Below are 20,988 nucleotides of genomic sequence, written 5' to 3'. Positions count from 1 at the left end.
ATGTTGGGAAACCATGTAGTTTAGCAGGTACACCTCTCATGGCTTAATCCAATCAGTTCAAACAAATTCCCCTCTTGTACTTAGCAATCACCCCTACCCAACTTGTTCCCGCCAGTGAATGTGCTAAACAATGTTAAGAGTTGTTGTTTGGGGCTGGGGATGTGGCTCAAGTGGTAGCGCGCTGGCCTGGCATGTGTGCAGCCCGGGTTCGATCCTCAGCACAACATACAAAGATGTTATGTCCGCCAATAAATATTAAAAATTCTCTCTTTCTCTCTCTCTCTCTCTCTCCTCTCTCTTAAAAAAAAAAAAAAGAGTTGTTGTTTGATTTTCCCGCGGTGTGTGATGATTTGCTAAGAGATGCTATGATGTATGTGAAGTCCCTGCCTTCCTCAAAGGGTGTATAAAACTGCTGCAAACCCTGAGCTCTCAGCGTCACCAGTTGCTGTGTGCGCAGAGGACCAAGCTAGCTCGAAATGAATGCCTCTTTGCTGCTTACATCCATCTTGGTCTCTGGTGGTCTTTTGGGGGTCCTGAACTCAAGCTTATCAGTAGCTCAGTGGTAGAGCACCTGCCTAGCATGTGTGAAGTATATGAAGCACTGGGTTCAATCCTCAGCACCACATAAAAAATAAAATAAAGGTATTATGTCCATTTACAACTAAACAAATGTTTAAAAAAAAAAATCTGTAGCATCTATCTTCATGCACTTGGGAAACTCCCTCTTAGAATCCAACTGCCCTGATATGAGAAGCCCAAGCTATGTGCATCAGTCACGTGAAGGATTACTAAGTACTCTAGTTAAGGGCCCTGGCTGAGCCCAAGTCAACTGCCAGTCCAGTGAGTGAGCCATCTTTGGATGTTCCAGTTCATTCAAGTCTGGGACTTCTGAAACTCCAGCCTGAAAGGGGAAAAGGCCCAGCTGAGCATAGAATGACGTTTGGAGGTATAGCTCAGTGACAGAGTGTGTGTGCTTAGCATATATAAGGCCTTGGGTTCCATCCCCAGGACCCCAAAAATTCCAAAAACAAAACCCAGAATTGTAAGAGATAATAAATAGATGTGGGGTGGATACATTTGTTAGCTTACTCCTTTCTGCCCGTGGACGCTGCTGAGAAAGCATCATTAAAGTCTCTCTTCCTGCTGCCATCATGTCTGAATCAGAGTCGTAAAGAGACGAACAGCTGTGGAAACTATTCATCAGAGCATGGAGCTTCAAAACAACTGTTGAGAGTCTGCAAAGCCATTTTGAGCAATGGGGAACACTCACATGGACTGTGTGGTAATGAGAGACCCAAACACAAAGCCCTCCAGGGGCTTTGGGTTTGTCACTTATGCCACTATGGAGGAAGTGGATAAGCCATGAATGCAAGACCACACAGGTAGATGGAAGAGTTGTGGAACCAAAGAGAGCTGTCTCAAGAGAAGATTTTCAAAGACCAGTGGCCCACTTAACTGTGAAAAAGATCTTTATTGGTGGCATTAAAGAAGACACTGAGGAACATCATGAGATTATTTTGAACAGTACAAAAAAATTTAAGTTATTGAAATCATGACTGACCGAGGCAGTGAAAAGAAAAGGGGCTTTGCTTTTGTAATTTTTGATGACCATGACTCTGTGGATAAGATTGTCATTCAGAAATACCATACTGTGAATGGCCACAAATGTGAAGTGAGGAAAGCCCTGTCAAAGCTAGAGATGGCTAGTGCTTCATCTAGCCAAAGAGGTCGAAGTGGTTCTGGAAACTTTGGTGGTAGTCGTGGCGGTGTTTTTGGTGGAAATGACAATTTTGGTCATGGAGAGAACTTCAGTGTTCATGGTGGCAGCCATGGTGGTGGTGGATATGATGGCAGCAGGGATGGCTACAATGAATTTGGTAATGACGGTGGTTATAGAGGAAGCAGTCCTAGTTACTCTGGAGGAAGCCGAATCTATGGAAGTGGTGGACAGTTACGGAAACCAGGGCATGGCTATGGCAGGAGTGACAGTTATGACAACAGAGGAGGCAGAGGTGGCGGTGGCAGTGGCTTTGGCAGTGGTAGTGGAAGCAATTTGGGAGGTGGTGAAAGCTACAATGATTTTGGCAATTACAATAATCAGTCATCAAATTTTGGACCCATGAAGGGTGGAAACTTTGGAGGCAAAAGTTCTGGACCTTATGGTGGTAAAGGCTAATACTTTGACAAACCATGAAACCAAAGTGGCTATGGCAGTTGCAGCAGCAGCAGTAGCTATGGCAGTGGCAGAAGGTTTTAATACTGCCAGGAAACAAAGCTTAGCAGGAAAGGAGAGCCAGAGAAGTGACAGGGAAGCTACAGGTTATAACAGATTTGTGAACTCAGCCAAGCACAGTGGTGGCAGGGCCTAACTGCTACAAAGAAGACATGGTTTAGACGATACTCATGTGTATTTGTGACTAATTGTATAACAGGTTATTTTAGTTTCTGTTCTGTGGAAAGTGAAAAGCATTCCAACAAAGGGTTTTAATGTGGATTTTTTTTTTTTTTTGGCACCCTTGTAATGGTCTGATCATGATGCTAAATAAATGTTTCTCTTTAAGTAAATAGAAGTGGTAGTTTTAAGTCACTAAGTTTTAGGATGATTTTTTATGCAACAACATATAACCAAGTGGGTGTGGTGGTACATACCTGTAATCCCAGCAACTGGGGAGGTTGAGGCAGGAGGATTGCAAGTTTGAAGCCAACCTGGGTAATTAGCAATTCCTTGTCTCAAAAAAATACAAAGGGCTGGGGGTGTGAGTCAGTGATAGAGCACTCCTAGATTCAATCCCCAGTACCAAAACAAAACAAAACAAAACCATAATTTTTAATAAAAATCTCCAAAATGAAATTAAAAGGCAGCCAACTAAGGTGTAATGAAATCAATCGTACTGCCAGGAAACAAAACAACAGGGGCCAATAAAATTGTGCAACCTCTAAGGTATTCTAGGGTCTTCTACCTTAGTAGAAGGACAAAGACTGGGGAACAGTCCCCTAAAGAGGAATCCTCTCCTATCTCCCTTTCAAGACTAGTTATTGGACTGGGGCTCAGCATTAGATCATTAGCATGCAGGAGATCCTGGATTCAAACCCCAGCAACACACATACACTCCCACACAAGAGTAGTTGTAAGAGACTTTGGACAAGGGAAATCTCCTAGTGGTCATAACCCAAAATAACTTTATTCTCTAACCAAGCATTTCCCCACGGGAAGAAACTGCTACTGCATGAGAATGCAGAGGTTGTTGTTGTTTGGTGTACAACACAGGAGGCATCGTTTTAAATGACTATTATATGAACGGGGTACCCTCTGGAGTTGCAAGTATGGTAACCCTGGTCAAGAAAATGGGGTAATGAACGATGTGAGTGAAATTTTCTGGCTTTACTGCCTTCTCTCTAACCAGCATTGTATGGAGTATATCTCATATTAGCACATTGTATCTTATTTCCATGCTTAAATGAGAGGTTTATGTTCTGTTTTGTTCTTTTTTTTTTTTTGGGCAGGGTGGGATACCAGGGATTGAACTCAGGAGCACTTCAACACTGAGCCACATCCCCAGCCCTAGTTTGAATTTTATTTAGAGACAGGATCTCACTGAGTTGCTTAGCACCTTGCTGTTGCTGAGGCTGGCTTTGAACTCACGATCCTCCTGTCTCAGCCTCCTAAGATACTGGGATTACAGGCATGCACCACTGCACCCAGCTCTGTTTTGTTCTTTAAGATGGGATATCACTGTGTTGCCCAGGCTGGCACCAAACTGCTGAGTTCAAGTCATCCGACTGCCTCTGCCTCCCAACTAACTGGGACTACATGCACACACTAGAGCATCTGAATTAAATGAGAGTTTTCATCAAGATCTTTATTAGAATGGGTGAGGGGCGGTCCTTATTTGTTTGCTAGGGCTACCATAACAAAGTACCCCAGACTAGGCAACCTAGAAAGACTGCTGGTTAGTAAGGCCAGCAAATTTCGCCTCATTCATGAACACATTTTCTGGACCAGGCTCACCACACTTGCAACTCCAGAGGATACAATTCATATGACAGTTCTGGAGGCTAGAAGTTCAAGATCAAAGTGTCAGTAGGGTTGCTTGCTTCTGTGGCCTTGCACCTTGGCTTCTAGATTACCATCTTCTCCCTGTGTTTCCCCTCTGTACATGTCTGTGTAAAAATTTTCTCCTTGTAGGGATACCAGTCATCAAATTAGGACATACTCTAATGACCTCATTTTAACTTTTTAAAAAATATTTATTTATTTATTTATTTTTGTTTTCGGTGGACAAAATATCTTTATTTATTTCTATTTGGTGCTGAGGATCGAACCCAGTGCCTTGCGCATGCCAGGCCAGCACGCTACCACTTGAGCCATATCCCCAGCCCTCATTTTAACTTAATTGACTCTTTAAAAAAATTTTTTTGTAGTTACAGATGGGCAGAATGCCTTTATTTTATTTATTTTATGTGGTGCTAAGGATCAAACCCAGTACCTCACACGTGCTAGGCAAGCACTCTACCACTGAGCCCCAGCCCCAGCACACTTAATGGATTCTTTAAGAATCCTATCTCTCAGTACAGTCACATTCTAATGTACTGCGTTTTAGTATTTCAATATGAATTTTGGGAAGATAAAGAAGAGAGAATTCTAAAGTCCAACCCTATTTCTACTCTATTTCCAACTCTATTTCCAACTCTCCCCAGTCAAGTTTCTGTGACTTTCCCATTTTGCCTAACATGGTTTAAATTGGTTTTTTGTTTTTATTTTTGCAAGCAAATAAATGCTTATTAATACAGTAGAATACATGTTGGCATCAGTGAATCCATGTTATCACCATTCTTTTTAATGTAACGTGTTCCTTCAACAGCATCTATTGTTGGCGAAAGCCCTACCCAAGTGGGAGGATTTGTCTTCTCTGTGTTCATCAGAATTCTTCTTTAAGTTTAAATACTTTTGATTTTATTAAATAAAATAAACTATTGAATGTTTTTGCAGTACTGTGGATTTGAATTCTACATTTTAAACACTATTATTATTTTAACACTCAACCAAGTCTCTTCATATTACCAGTGTGTCTCAATAATTCCATCTTGAAAAATATGGAATGCTTCATGAATTTGAAGGTTGTTATAGTTTGGCTATGTGGTATCCACCAAAAACTCATGTATGAGACAATGCAAGAACATTCAGAGATGAGATGATTAGATTACAAGAGTTGTAATCTAATCAGCAGATTGATGTACTGATATAGATTAAGTAGGTGGTAACTATAAGCAGATAAGGTGCAGCTGGAGGAAGGAGGTCATTGGGGGCATTTGTCCCTGGTAAGTGAAGTTCTCTCTCTCTCTCTCTCTCTCTCTGCTTGTTGCTACATCCTGAGCTGCTTTCCTCGGCAATGCCCATTGGCCATAATGTTCTGCCTTACCTCAGGCCCAGAGTTATGGAGTCAGCTGACCACAGACTGAACTTCTGAAACAGTGAGCCAGAATATACTTTTCCTCTTCTAAGTTGTTCTTGCCAGGTCTTTTGGTCATAGCAATGAAAAACCAGACTAAATCACAGGTCATCCTTGTGCAGAGGCCATGTTAATCTTTTCTGTATCATTCCTATTTTAGTATAGGTGCTGCTGAATCAAGCACTACCTCAGAATTCTTAATTATAAGAAACTAAAACCAACTTAAGCCAAAAGGAATTTATTAAAAGGATATTAAATAACTCATTGAATAAAGGGAAAAGCAGAATAAGCATATTCTCAGCCACATAATAAGAAAGAGTCGAAACCAAGTTGCAGAGCTGATCTGGAGATAAGGTTATTACTGCCTGGCTGCTGAGTTCTGACATGTGGCCTGTGTTGGTGGTACCCATAGCATGGGATATTGAACTAATCACTATCCTATAGCCACTGCTTTTCCAGGAAATGAGCTTCCTGAAACCAACTTTTCCAGGAAGTTTTTTGAGGCAAGTGTGCCTGACAGGCAGAGCCTGTTTGCAATGCTCTAGCTGCAAGGAATGTGAGTTCCTAGTACTTTCAATTTCTGTAGAGGATAATAGGCCTGTATCTCTGATTCATAACCTGAATAATTCCCTAAATGCAGGAAAGGGAGTTCCAATGCTGGGGTCCAAAATAAATGTCCAATGTCTACTACACACTTAACCTTCAAGATACTCCTCCTCTTTGCCAGGAATGTCATTTGTTTTGGTGCCAACACACTTCATAGAGTATCGTGCAAAAAGGCTTACAAGTTTTATCAATCTATACTTAAAGCTAGTTATGAATGAGAGTGGATTTGGGTCAGGCACAAGCTTTTACAAGGAAAACTGTTACCCCTGCCACATCAGAAAACCAGGAAATTAGAAATCCACTGTTCTAACTATGACTCCCGGAATATACTACTTCAGCCACATTCTGGAAAACAGGAAGTCATCCTTTAGAGTTTTGGTATACTAAATCCTTAGTAATACCTTATTTTCTCTTTAACTCAGTTCCATATTCAAGTTCCTTAGGTATGTGTCTGATTGGGGAATTTAAAACATCCAGAGACCAATCTGCTTCAAGGAAGTCTAGAAGGTAGTTTTAGTTTTTCAGCTTCTGTACCACAGGGAGGCATCATAACAAGGAGTTGGAATAGATGTTGAGCCATATCTACTCTATCTGCCTTACCCATTCTGCCTTTCTTTAATCTCTGAGTGCTACTTTTTTGGGGGAGTGGGGGTTCTTATCGGGGATGGAACCCAGGAGAACTCTACCACTGAACTGCATCCCCCACACTTTTTATTTTTTACTTAGAATCAGGGTCTTACTAAGTTGCTTAGGGCCTCACTAAATTGCGGAGGCTGCTTTGAACCTGCAATCCTCCTGCCTCAAACTCCTGAGCTGCTGGGATTATAGGTATGGGCCAACCCACCTGGCTAAAATAATATTTTTAATAGGCTGCTATGGTTTGGATCTTAAATGTCCCCAAAAAGCTCATGTGTTTACGGCTTGGTGCTCCTGGGAGGTGGTAGAAACTAAGACTGGGGCCTAGTGGGAGGTTTAAGGTCACTGAATACATCCCCTGGAAGAGGCTTATGAGACTCTGGTGTTTTCCTCTTTCTCTTTTTGATTCCCAGCCATGAGATGGGTAGTTTTGCTCCATCACGTGCTCCCACCATGATGTTCCATGGGCCTAAAAGCAATGAGGCCAACAGATTATGGATGGAAACTTCCAAAACTGTGAGCCAGGCTGGGGACATGGCTCAAGTGGCTAGCACGCTCACCTGGCATGCATGAGGCACTGGGTTCGATCCTCAGCACCACATAAAAATCAAATAAAGATATTGTGTCCACCTAAAAAAATAAAACAAAATTGTGAGCCAAAATAAGCCTTCATTATATCTCTTTCTCTCTGATGGTGCTTGGAATTGAACCCAGGGCCACATGCTAGGCAAGTGCTTTACCACTGAGCTACTTTTTATCCCTAGCCCTTTTTATTTATTTTATTTTATTTTGAGACAATGTCTCATTAAGTTGACAAAGCTGACCTCAAACTTGATATCCTCTGCCTTAGCCTCCAGAGTCATTGGTATTACAGGTGTGTGTCACCATGCCCAGTTTAAGTCCATTTCTTAAGTAACTATTATAATTAGTTTATATATCTATCTCTGAGGATATATATGTGTCTGTATAGTTTTTTACAGCTTTGAATTCTTTCCTCTGCAATTTTTCTAAGAACTTGGTTGACCAGAGTATTGGCTCCAAACTTGTATCAGCCCTGTAAGCTTTAAAACTTAAGTTCACAGCCTTAATTAATTCCTTAAATCTCGTTTTTTTGATTCCTCAAAGTAACCAAACATGCATGATCAACTGTGTATTTGCTGCTCCTTGGTGATGGACTCTTTTTATTTATTATTTATTTTAATACCTTTATTTTGTTTATTTAGTTTTTTATGTGGTGCTGGGGATGGAACCCAGTGCGTGTTAGCCAAACCCTCTACCACTGAGCTGCATCCCAGCCCTAATAAATATGCTAACAGCTTGTTGACATAATTCATATACTAGAAACAAAGACTAGTCAAATTCTTCATTGTTCCACAGATAATATTCACCCTTTTGCCATATAGGATAATATTCATAGGCTTCAGAAATTAGAAAGTAGATTTTGGGGAGAGGGTCATTATTTAGTCTATCACTCAGGATAATAATGCAATATACCTCATAGGGCTGTGGTAAGTATTGGATTAATACATCTAAAACTTGTACGTAGATAGCCCTCAAAAATGTTGGTCATTATTTTTATTATTCATTTCTATAACATGCCTTTTTTGGTTTTTGGCCATCTCATGTCCAAACATTCTTGTTTTGAGGTAAGTTCTCCTTTGATGGGTCCCAGGAAGATGTAAAAACCCAATTTATTACAGAAGTTGAAGGATTCTCCTTTCCTGTCCCCTATCATCTAGCTCATGGACAAATAATGCAAGCTTGGCCATTTGATGGTCATACCTGTCATAGGGCATCTATAAAGACTCAATTTAATACTATTAGGGGTCAATAGCCAAAGCAATCCTTACCAATAAAAGCCAAGTTGGAGGCATCACAATACCAGACCTTATATTATACTATAGAGATATAGTAACAAAAATGGCATGGCATTGGCACCAAAACAGACACATAGACCAATGGTACAGAACAGAAGACACAGAGACAAATCAACTTAAATACAGTTATCTCATACTAGACAAAGGCACCAAAAACATACATTGGAGAAAAGATAGCCTTTTCAAAAAATGTTGCTGGGAAAACTGGAAATCTATATGTAGCAAAATGAAATTAAATCCCTATCTCTCCCAATCTTGCTCTAAACTCAACTAAAAATGGATCAAGAACTTAGGCATTAGACTAGAGATGCTGTGCCTAATAAAATAAAAAGTAGGCCCAAATTTACATCATGTTGGCTTAGGAACTGACTTCTTTAACAAGACTCCTAAAGTGCAGGAAGTAAAATCAAGAATCAATAAATGGGATAGAATCAAATTAAAAAGCTTCTTCTCAGCAAAGGAAACAATCAAGAACATGAAGAGGGAGCTGATATCATGGGAGAAAATCTTTGCCACCTGAACCTCAGATAGAGCATCAAGTTCCAGGCTATATTAAGAATTCAAAAAACTAAACACAGGGAAAACAAATAACCCAATTAATATATGGGCAAAGGAAATGAACAGGCACTTTACAGAAGAAGAAATATGATAAATTCGTCAACAAATATATGAAAAAATGTTCAATATCTCCAGAAGTTAGAGAAATGCATATTAAAACTACACTGAGATTTCATCTCACTCCAGTCAGAATGGCAATAATCAAGAATACAACTAACGGGCTGGGATTGAAGTTCAGTGGTAGAGCACTTGCCTAGCACATGTGAGCACTGAGTTTGATTCCTCAGAACCACATAAAGGTAAAGTGTCATCTACAACTGAATTTTTTAAAAAAAGAATACAAGTAACATTACATCTTGGCGAAAATGCGGGGTGAAAGGTATACTCATACACTACTGGTGGACTGCAAATTGGTGCAACCACTCTGGAAAGCGGTATGGAGATTTCTAAGAAAACTTGGAATGGAACCACCATTTGACCCAGTTATCCCACTCCCTGGTTTATACTCAAAGGACTTAAAATCTGTATACTACAATGATGCAGCCACATCAATGTTTATAATAGCTCAATTAACAATAGCTAAACTATGGAACCAATCTAGGTACCCTTCAACAGATGAATGGCTAAAGAAAATGTAGTATATACACATAATGCATATTATTCAGCCATAGAGAAGATTGAAATTATGGTATTTGCCAGAAAGTGGATGGAACTGGAGACTATCATGCTAAGTGAAATAAGCCAATCCCAAAAAACCAAAGGCCAAATGTTTTCTCTGATATGTGGGTGCTAACTCACAATAAGGGGGTGGGTAGGGAAGAATACAAGTAGTTTGGATTGGACAAAAGGGCATGAAGGGAAGTGGGGGGAATGGGAATAGGAAAGTTAGTAGAATGGATCAGACATTACTATCCTATGTGCATTTATGATTACATGACCAATGTAATTCTACATAATGTACAACCAAAAGAATGAGAAGTTATACTCCATATGAGTATAATATGTTAAAATACATTCTACTGTCATGTATAACTAATAAGAACAAATTTTAAAAAGATTATTAGGGTGTAAAATGGTGTCAGCTACAGTGTCCAGTGGTAGTGTTGTGATCATACTTTTGGGGGGTGAAGTTTAACCAAGGCTGTCTAGCTTCTTTTGGCCAGACAAATGAATTTCTATTTATTTTCTAATTCTGCTTGTCCTGTTTGTCATGTCTTTCTATGAGCTACTTAATCTCCTGATAATTCTTTTTTTACTTTAGTTATCCACTTTTTGCCTCTGTTGTTGCAACCAACAACCCTGGTTGGCATTCTGTTGGAATTCTAGTGGTCTGCTGTATGTGGTAGTTAATTAGCCATGATTGACTTCTGGATGATGTACCCCCAAAGGAGAGATGTTGAAGATTTGATTAGAATAATTTCATGGGCTGAAAAATGTAAGGAAGATAGAGTTCATTAATTATGCCACCAACAGCAAGAAAGGAAAATCTCTGGTTTAAACTTCCCAATTCAAAGCAAATTTTAAAATTCAATACTATTGTAAAAATACAGCAGGAAGTCCTTTTGCCTGTATCCAGGACTATTGAACTCTTGGTTCAAAAATGTACTGATTTTCATCAAATGCTGCAGGGACAAGTGGATATCCACTTGCAAAACAGTGAAGTTGGACCCCCCTACCTCATACATACACAAAAATTTAGTAAAAATGGATCACAGACTTAAATGTAAGAATTTAAATTATAAAACTCCTAGATAGAAATAGTAGGTAAGTTCATAATTTGGGCACAGCGACATGTGTCTATAATCACAGCTAGTTGGGAGCCTGAGGCAGGAGAATCACTGAGCCAGGAATTGGGGATCAGCCTAGACAACATAGTGAGACCTCATCTCAGGAAAAATAAAAAGGATATCTTCATGACCTTGGGTTTAAAATGGTTTTATAGATTCATTAAACATATAAGTGAGGGCTGGATGTAGCTCAGTAGTAAAGCACTTGTCTAGAATGTGCAAGGTCCTGGGTTCAATCCCCAATACTGCCAAAAAATGTGTGTGTATGACAGAAAGAAAACAGATAAGTTGGCCTACCTCAAAAGTAAAACATTTGTGTGTATTTCTATACATTAAGAAAGCAAAAAGACAACCCACTATATGGTATAAAATATTTGAAAAAATTTAGCTTATAAGAGATTTGTCCAAATACATAAACTTAATTTTAATTATATATATATATATATATATATATATATATCCTGATTAAAAACTGAGCAAAGGACTGGGGTTATGGCTCAGTGGTAGAGTGCTTGCCTTGCATGTGCAAGGTCCTGGGTTTGATTCTCAGCACCACATAAAATTAAATAAATAAATAAATAAAGTTGTTGTGTACAACTACAAAAAATAAATATTAAAAAAATGAGTAAAGGTCTTAAATAGGCATATATCCAAAAAAGATCTATTAATGGCTGATAATTGTATTTAAAAATGCTCAACGTTATTTGGCATTGGTTATTATAGAAATGTAAATCAAAATCACAATGAGATCTATCTACCACTTTATACCCATGTGATATGGCTTTTATTGTTGCCTCCAGCAACCCTGATTGGCATTCTGTTGCAATTTTAGGGGTTTGCTGTTGAAGTTAAATAACTATGATTGTCTAGAATTAACCATGATTTAGAAGTCAAACAATCATGGTTAATTAATTGTCACAAACTGCAGACCACAATAATTTCAGTGGTCTGACATTTTTTACTTCTGTGAAATTGTTCTAATCAAGTCCTCTGCGACTTACCTTCAGTGAGCACATCATCCAGAAGTCAAGCCTGAACTTTGGTGAAGGAAGAGAGGAAAATATATTGAATTCAACCAATGATTAATAGCCAACCAATGGCCAAATAACTCAGTCAATCATGCTTATAAAATGAAGCCCCAATAAATATCCTGGCTTAGTGAAACTCTGCCTGACTGCTGCCATACCACCATCAGAGAAGAACTATGTAAAGCCCATTGAGTTGGTCAGGATAAAATAAGGGACAGGACCAGCTTGCAGGGAAAATACACACAGGTTCTTGTGGAATTTAAGGATGTCAAAACCTGCTCCATCAACCACAGTGTGAAAGGCTTCAAGCTCAAGTGTATTCACCCTATTGGAGTCAGAGTGAGAGGTCAAAGACTCTGAATTTTAGGTCCTGTATGTTGGCCTATGGGATAATCTATGACTGTTAAATAAAGTGTTTGTACTATTGGAAATATTACATAAATAAAGCTTAGTGAAAAGCACTGACTGGTGAATACATTGATGTGTCAGGAAGTGGATATGTCCTGATTCCAAAGGGAGAGCACTTTTAGAAACTCTGCATTTGGAACCCTGTGAGACCTCACTCTGTGTTTCTTCATTTGACTGGTTCTGACTTGAATCCCTTCTAACAAAACTATAATGGTAGTACATCACTTTCCTACATTCTGTGAATCATATAAGCAAATCCTCAAACCTTGAGGGAATTGAGGGAACCCCCCAATTGGTAACCAGTTGGCCAGAAGTGTAGGTAGCCTATGGATACTTGAGTGTGACTGGCATCTGAAGTGAGAGCAGTCTTGTTAGTGATCATGACTGATAATCTGTGGGTTCTGTGATAACTTCAGGTAGTTAGTGCCAGAATTTTATTACTGGTTGGTGTCAAAATATTACCCTATGTCTATATTAGTCAGTTTTTTTTTTTGTCACTGTGTCCAAAATACCTGACAATAACAACTTAGAGGAGAAAAAGTTTATTTGGGTTTATGGTTTCAGAGATTTCTGTCCATAGTCAGCTAGCTTCATCCTCTGGGCCTGAGCTGAGGCAGAACATCAAGGTGGAATGGTGTGGCAGAAGAAAGTTGCTCAGTTCACAATAGATGGGAAGGAGAGTAGAGGGCCAGGGGCCAGGGAAAAAATATTTAACCCCCAAGGCATGCCCCCAGGTAACCCACTTCCTCCAGTCATACCCCACCTGTCTATAGTTACTACCCAGTAATGTACTCAAATTATTAATCTATCACACAGATTAATCTACAGATTAGATTAGTTTTCATAGTCTGATCATGTCACCTCCTGCATTGGCACATGAGCTTTTGGGGGGAGGGGAATACCTCATATCCAAACCACAACAATGGCAAAAGGTGCAGTTAAGGATCAAGAGCTAGAGGCAGAGGGAAGTTTGACATAGAAGAGGACAAGTCAGTGTGACCAGAGAAATAGACTGGAGTGATATAGCCACAAGCTAACAAATGCTGCCAGGCACCAAAAGTTAGAGGAGGCAAGGAACAGATTTTGACCTTGAGTTTTCAGATGGTTCATGACCCTGCTAACATTGATTTTGACCCAGTGAGCCTGATTTCAGACATCTGGGCTCCAGAACTATGAAAGAGCACATTTCTATCATTTTAAGGCATCAAGTTGTGATAGGCTGGGAGCCATGGCACATGCCTGTAATCTCAGCAATTTAGAAGGCTGAAGCAGGAGAATGGAAAGTTTGCAGCCAGCCTAGGCAACTTGCTGAGACACTGTTTTGAAATATAAATAGGACTGGGGATGTAATTCAGTGTTAAAGCTCCTCTAGGTTCAATCACTAGTATTAAAAAAAAACAAAACAAAACCCCGCAGTGTAATATGTTACTCCCATGAAGTATGGTAAAAGTGAAGTACAAATGTGCTTAGAGTGCTTACTTCAGCAGCACATATACTAAAATTGGAATTATACAGAGAATATCAGCATGGCCCCATGCAAGGATGACACACAAATTCATGAAATGTTCCAGATTTAAAGAAAAAAAAATGTGTGTCTAGAGAGGTGAAAAAATTTCCCCAAAATCCTGCAACAAAAGAGGAAGGCACACAGCTAGTCCATCTGGCTCCAGATCCTGCACTCCTAAGGGTTATGCTACTCTGTAACAAATGGACTAAAGATTCTCACTGCTCACTATCTTTCTGTTAATGCTGCATTTACTTCCTCACAACCTCCAAACTTCTGCTCCTTGCAACCCCACTCCTAGCTCTTTCAGACTAAAGGAAGAAAATGTATCCCCAGTTTCCCTCAGGAAAAGGGGTCTTCTTGACATAAAGATTCATAAAGTGGGGCTGGGGATGTGGCTCAAGCGGTAGCGTGCTCGCCTGGCATGCGTGCGGCCCGGGTTCGATCCTCAGCACCACGTACAAAGAAAGGTGTTGTGTCTGCTGATAATTAAAAAATAAACATTAAAATTCTCTCTCTTTCTCTCTCTCTTTAAAAAAAAAAAAATCATAAAGTGGGGGCCACAAAAACATCTCTGGTTGAATGATCAAACTTTGTGGAAATAAACTTGTTTTTTACCACTCAGGATCATCAGTATAACAGCTTTAGTGTCTGAATAGAAACTGAAAACTTTATTCCCCACCATCCCCTCCAAGTTGTCATCCATTGCTTCCAGCCCAATTAATTCTTCCTCTTATGGTATACAGATTCCACTCAATAAATTCAAGAGTTACGTGATAGTTTATTTTTCAATGTTGATTCTTGCAATATGTTGGAAATCTTATTCTTTGCAATATTTAATCTTAGGATGAAAAAATTTAAATGTCAATTTAAAAATATGCAATGGGGTACACAATTTTTCAAAATTGTTTTGGAGGATGTGCAAGCAAAATAGTTGTCCCTTTGCCCAACTTCTTCTTTGGTAGGAATCCCATAACAACAAGAAAAAAGTCTGTGAGCTAAAAAGTAAAGGAAAACTAACTGAAAACAATTTCTACCAATTGGGAAAACATTCAGACTTAATTCATAATACAAGTTGTGCTAAGCACTGGATCTCCATTATCTCAGTTATTCTAACTAATAACCAGTGATGAAGGTTAATTTTATAGGTGAGGAAACTGAGGCTCAGAAAAGTTGTGATATACCTACCAATTAGTCCATAATAGAGCTTGAATTTGAACCCACACCTGCCTGATCCACACATCTGAGTTTTAGCCTCTTCACTCTGCTCTCTGGCAGACTGCTGGGCCTTCCCTAGCTCCTGTCCCTGAGAATGACAGTAACTGTCCCAGCAAGAGCTGGCAGCAGTGACATCAAAAGCCATGCCAGAAGAGAAGAGGCAAAGGAACAACTTAGGGAGAAATGGCAAGAAGACCCAAGGCACTGTGGTACCTGTTCCAATACTGGACAGCTTCTGACACGTGTAACAAAGGAAGACAGAGTGACCTCTGGTGGCCCAAGAGCCACCCCTCCCATACCATGTTGAGAGACAGGAAGGGTGGACTCTGCTGTCCTACCCTATCTTATTGGTTACAACTGTGGGTGATAAGGAAGGGGCAGGAAGGGGACACCTCAAACACTTGCTATCAGATCATTGCTATGCCTTCACTCCATGTTTCTTGGACATTCTTGGTATTTACCTATACCTCTTTTTTCCCTTTTTTATCTGTGATACTCTACCAACTTTTTATTTATTTCTCCCAAAAGTAACATAATGCCTGCAAATTATTTCTATCAACTTATCTTACAGTTTTTGTCTTATTTATTTAGCTGCCATGCTGTCTAGCTTGTGACTATTAAAACTTTTAAAATTATGCCTTTTATTATTATATCATACTATCCCATTTATTCTTTTTATTTTAGATTCCTCCTGATATTAACATTTCCTCTCTTGTCTTCCCTTTATTTGCATTTACCAGATATGTCTTGCCCACATCTTTGTTTTGAACTCTATCATTTTTTTAATATATATTTTGTATGTATTATACTGAGGATTGAACCCAGGACCACTCTACCACTGAGGCCCACCCCCCCCCAGGGCCCACCCCTGGCTTCTGTTTTTGTTTTTTTGTTTTTGAGACAGAGTCTAAGTTGCCCAGGCTGGCTCTGAACATTCCATCCTCCTGCCTCAGACTCTGATTACAGATGTGATTACAGGTATGATTACAGGTGTACGCCACTGCACCCAGCTCTATCACTGTTTAAAATTTGTTTCTTATACACAACACATAGTTTGTTTTTAACTCAATCTGACAGTTTCTTTCAATGGGTAATTCTGTCTAGTTACATTTAATTGCAATTGATAACATTAAGTTCTAATAATTTATGATTACTATTTATTTTGTTTGATGTCTCATCCTTTTCCTCGTTTTTGTCAGTCTGATCAAATTTCCATCTGCTCCCCTTTTTACTTGTTAATTTTTTTAGTTCTGCTATACTTTTCCATTTTATGATTTCTTTTCTTTTTCCTATGCTTATTACAGACATTTTTCTGTAACATATATTTAAAATCTACTATTTGCCCCATAGAGTTGCTTTGTCTCCTCACTTCCTCCTTCCCTTTCCCCAGTAAGATCTTTCAGAATAATCTCATTTCCCCATTCTCCTTTAACCTGTTCACGTCCTATATTCACATGAAATCTTTGGATGAGTTTTACCACTCCCACAGGTTTATTTCCAGTCTTCAGGTTTTGCATAGATAATCTGGTACTCTTTCTTTCAGGCTACTACTGGAGTTTCTTTTGAAGTTGAAGTATGTCTCTTCCATTTCAGTAATAATTTTAGCCTTCATAATATATATTTCCGGAGAGTCAGTCAACATCCAATGGATATATATTATATACTTCCATAATCTGTCAGTATCCAATGGATATCCAATGGATATTGACATACTATATAGACTATCACACAAAATACATATTATATAATATATATAAGCCATCAAAACACAAATATATAAAAGTTATATAGTTACATTAAAATAACATGTGTAAATATATCAGCTTATATTTTAATATAACTGATTTCCTTTGTAATCATATGTATTTTATTTTACATGTTTAAAAACATCGAGAGAAGAGGGACTGGGGTTGTGGCTCAGTGCAAAGCACTTGCCTAGAAGGTATGAGGCCCTGGGTTTGATCCTCAGCACCACATATGAATAAACAAAAATAAAGTTAAAAATCTTTTGGCAATTAAAAAATATTAAAAAGAAAAAACATTCAGAGAAGAGGTTTATCGCATGTAAGAAAAGGCTAATTTGTGGCTGGGGGTATAGCTCAGTGGTAAAGCACTGGTCCAGCTTTACATGAAGACCTAGGTTCCATACCAACATTACCAAAAAAAAAAAAAAAATCACAAACAAAATTTAAAAACAAAAACAAAAACAGGGATAGAAAAGGCTAATTCAAGGCTGGGGATATCACACAGTGGTAGGATGCTTGTCTAGCATGTTCAAGGCCCTGAATTTGATCCTAGCACATGGACGAAAGAAAGGAAGGAAGGGGAAGGGAAGGGAAAAAAGGAAGGGAGGAAAGGAGGGATTGCTTGATTCAGCTACCCCTCCAACTTCAATTACCATTTCTACATCAATGACTTGCCCAAATATTTTTATCCAATCCAGACTACTCTTAAATTATAGACTCATATATTTACATATATACCCACTTAAGAATTGTAAGTGATGCTTTAAAGCAATTTCTAACTCAGTATGTCCAAAACCTAACTCATCTTCCTTCCCTGCCTGGTCCTTTTCCAGTGAAAACTTTCTCAGAAATAGCTCTGATAAGGCCAGAAGCCTAGGAATTATACTTGCATTCTTCATCTCCCTCACCTCCATATTGAGTTTTTTCTAAGATCTTGTTGACTTCATCATCTAAAATTTGTTTATATCAGTCTATTTTTATCCATAGTTTGAAACCTTACCTGTTTGACTGGAATGGGATGGGAGCATAGGTCAGATAGGTATGGACTGATAGGTAGTGAACGAGAGGTACATAAAAGAAAACTGTAAACATAGATGGTTTCTTTGGAACCTCTGGGGAAAGAATACTGGCAGATTTTGGAAGATGGTATCCTTTTCCCTTCATTCCTATCTCCATCTTTTTAGTCTAACCACACCCCTAGGTTGTACAACAGCGAAAAGGTAGAGCCTCAGACCTTTTGCTGAGCTTTCACAAGGTGAACCCCCAAGTGGAGACATTAAAAAACACGTGTGTGCTGGCAGGTAAGAGATTCCTCATAATATTGTAAAACTAATAATACAAAGCATAACCTAAATGGATACATAATCTCTTTCCTGATCACCTTCATCCGTCCCTGAGCTCCTGGACCCATTCTCCATATTGCAGCCAGGAACCCTTTTAAATGTAAATGTGTTCATCAACTGCCAGTCTTTCTTGACTTCATTCATGTTCTGTACCACAGCCACTTGAGACTTTTTTCAGTTCCTCAAACCCTCTGTGATCTCTTCTATCACAGGCCTTTCTATATGCTATCCCCTCTGCCTGGAATGTCTCTACACTCTCTTGGCTATGTTAACACCTACTGATTCCTCAGCTCTTAGTTCAAATGCCACTTCTTCAGAAAATCCTTATTGCAATCCAAGACAGGTTCAGACTCCCAGTTGTATGCTCTCAGGTCTTCCTGTCCTTTTCCTTCCTAGTACTTGTCACAGACTGTAATTACATATTTGCTGTTGTGATTATTTGATTAATATGCCATCTCTAATAGACTAGAAGTCCTAGGAGGGTAGGAAGCAAACCTCTTTTCAAACCAGTGTATCCTCAATCATAATACATAATGATGGTATAATGCCTATCACACAGACATACTCAATTACGTGTGTGTGCTGGGGCGGGATGCATGATCAAGTGTCTGTATATGTGAAGCAAAGCAAACCTGGACTGCGGTGACCTCATAAAGAGACATCACACTGAGTAGCCCTCTCAGAGCAGCCCATTTACCTCCCTCAAAGACATCATCTGCAACATATAATAGAATATACTACCTACTTGTTTGGTTTCTGAATCATCTGAATCCACCCTCATTCAGCAATGTGGTCTATCAGCTTTCAGAGATACAGAAAACAATAACTGCCATTTATTCATTTGACCAATAGCTATTCTGTGCCTACCCCTGCTGTATTCAAACACTGGACTCAGATGGGTAAATACAGATGAACAAGGACAAGTTATCATTCTCAAAGAATGTATGGTTTTGAAGTACAGATATATAAACAAACTATAACTTCCTCCTTAAAAACACTAATATTATGAGGCACACTCACAGTTTTAAAGGATCACAGAGAAGGGTGACTACCAAAGCACTTAGCAAAAGCTTAGCTAATAGAAATGCTATGTAGAATGACTATCCATTGGACATATATTCAAACATTCTAAGCTCTAACTTCAGGCCTGTTCACACCACAAGAAAGCAATTTACTTGGACCACATTAAACAAGCCCCCTTTAAAAGTAACAATCACTAGGTTGCTTTTTATGTTCTTGGCTTTTATTGGTCACAAGAAACGTCCATATGGCGGGAGGGGAGAAAGCAATAGCCATGTAAATTTTGCTTTTGCATTTGTTGTTCAAATGTCTGAACTGCTTTAGAATATCAACTCACCATTTCCTAATTACGTTTAGAATTTAGTGATACAGAAACAAGTCAAAACTATGGTCTATCTTCTCTGATGAAACGATTTCTTTCTGATGACAAATTTAGGTTCATTTTTGTCCTGGTATTCAGGAAATGTAGAAATAAGTTTCAAATGCAGTTAGTCATCTTTAACTCCAGGATAATTGTGATCTTTTTTCCTCTGGTTCTAATATTCTATTTCTAGTTTTGTAGCCAATTGTAAACTTTCTTTATGTTCTTATGGACAACAGATGGACTAAAATAAACTTAAGGTGAGCTGGAGATGTAGCAGCTCACTGGCAGAGTGTGTGCTTAGCATGAGCAAGACCCTGGGTTTGATCTCTAGAACTAAAAAAAAAAGCCTTAACATACTCAGTCACTTTAGAACTATTTTGCAAAAATACATGACTTATGATAGTTAAAAGAATCTGGAGAGGGGCTGGAGTTATGGCTCAGTGGTAGAGCGCTTGCCTAGCATGTGTGAGGCACTGGGTTCAAACCTCAGCACCACATAAAAATAAATAAACAAAATGAAGGCATTCTGTCCATGTGCAACAATAACAAAAAAAAATTAGAAAAAAAAAAAGAATCTGGAGAAACTGGAAGACTCACAGAAAAGGGACCAAAAATAAAAAAATAAAAAAGTATGCCCAAATTCTCCATTTCAAATGTTGGGCAAACTGATCTTGGCATATAAGCTATTAGAAAAGCGAGGTGTTGAAGACAGATCCCAGGAGGCATGGTCATTATTTACTATGTATGTATAGTATCAGAAAGGTTTTAAGCTTTTTGGGGATCACAAATCCTTCTGATGACCTGCCGAAAGCACTGCTCCCCAGGAAAATACAAGTACAGTTCCTAAAAGCAGAACCTTGCTGTGTTCTATTCATTTTCTAGAGCCTTAGAGAATTCAGATAAACCTGAGGAAGAACCTGCCTGAGTTGCCAAGTCAGAGGGGAGAGTGGTAAATCACCTATCAAGCCAATTTCCTAATGCTCTGATACCATAATTAGTTTAAGCCAGTGGGTTGTTGTCTGTTTGTTTTTAATTGTGTGTGTGTGTGTGTGTGTGTGTGTGTGTGTGAGATAAATCCATTTGATGAGTTAAGGTATAGGTCATCTATCCCCAAAATTCACCCACAAACATACCTCTCCACAGTTTTGCCCATAATTTCATGGGGTTCATGTACTTCCTAAAACCCATTCTTAGATAATCGGTTATGTTTAAATGCAGATTCCACCGGACGCGGCGGAATGCCCTTGAAGACCTTTTTGAATCTCTGCTCTTTCATCACGCGGACTAGAGGGGCCCAAGAGGTTACCGGGCTGCAAGTCCCCAAGACCCTCACGGTTTCCCCAGGCCCTTCCAGCTCTCCCCTCCCCCAGGCCTGTGCCGCGCAGGTGCGAAAACCTCGGGGCCACCCGGGCGCGACGGCCCGGGAGCCGGGGGATGGGACCCC

The 20,988-nt window shown here is 39.2% G+C and overlaps 2 non-coding genes and 1 pseudogene across 2 annotated transcripts; 2 read left to right on the top strand and 1 right to left on the bottom strand.

Moving 5' to 3' along the window:
- Window positions 1–1,151: 1,151 nt before the first annotated feature.
- Window positions 1,152–2,313, top strand: LOC107141639 (annotated as a pseudogene).
- A 3,214-nt stretch (window positions 2,314–5,527) lies between these two features.
- Window positions 5,528–5,634, bottom strand: LOC125610453. The gene has a single exon (XR_007340471.1). It is a non-coding gene; the product is annotated as a U6 spliceosomal RNA (small nuclear RNA).
- An 8,187-nt stretch (window positions 5,635–13,821) lies between these two features.
- Window positions 13,822–13,927, top strand: LOC125610449. Its single transcript, XR_007340468.1, has one exon. It is a non-coding gene; the product is annotated as a U6 spliceosomal RNA (small nuclear RNA).
- The last annotated feature ends 7,061 nt before the right edge of the window (window positions 13,928–20,988 follow it).

Source organism: Marmota marmota, unplaced genomic scaffold, assembly GCF_001458135.2.
Source record: "Marmota marmota marmota unplaced genomic scaffold, marMar, whole genome shotgun sequence".
NCBI classification, from domain to species: Eukaryota; Metazoa; Chordata; class Mammalia; order Rodentia; family Sciuridae; genus Marmota; species Marmota marmota.
The sequence above is the reverse complement of the archived record's forward strand: the minus strand, read 5'-3'. Positions and strand labels throughout refer to the sequence as shown.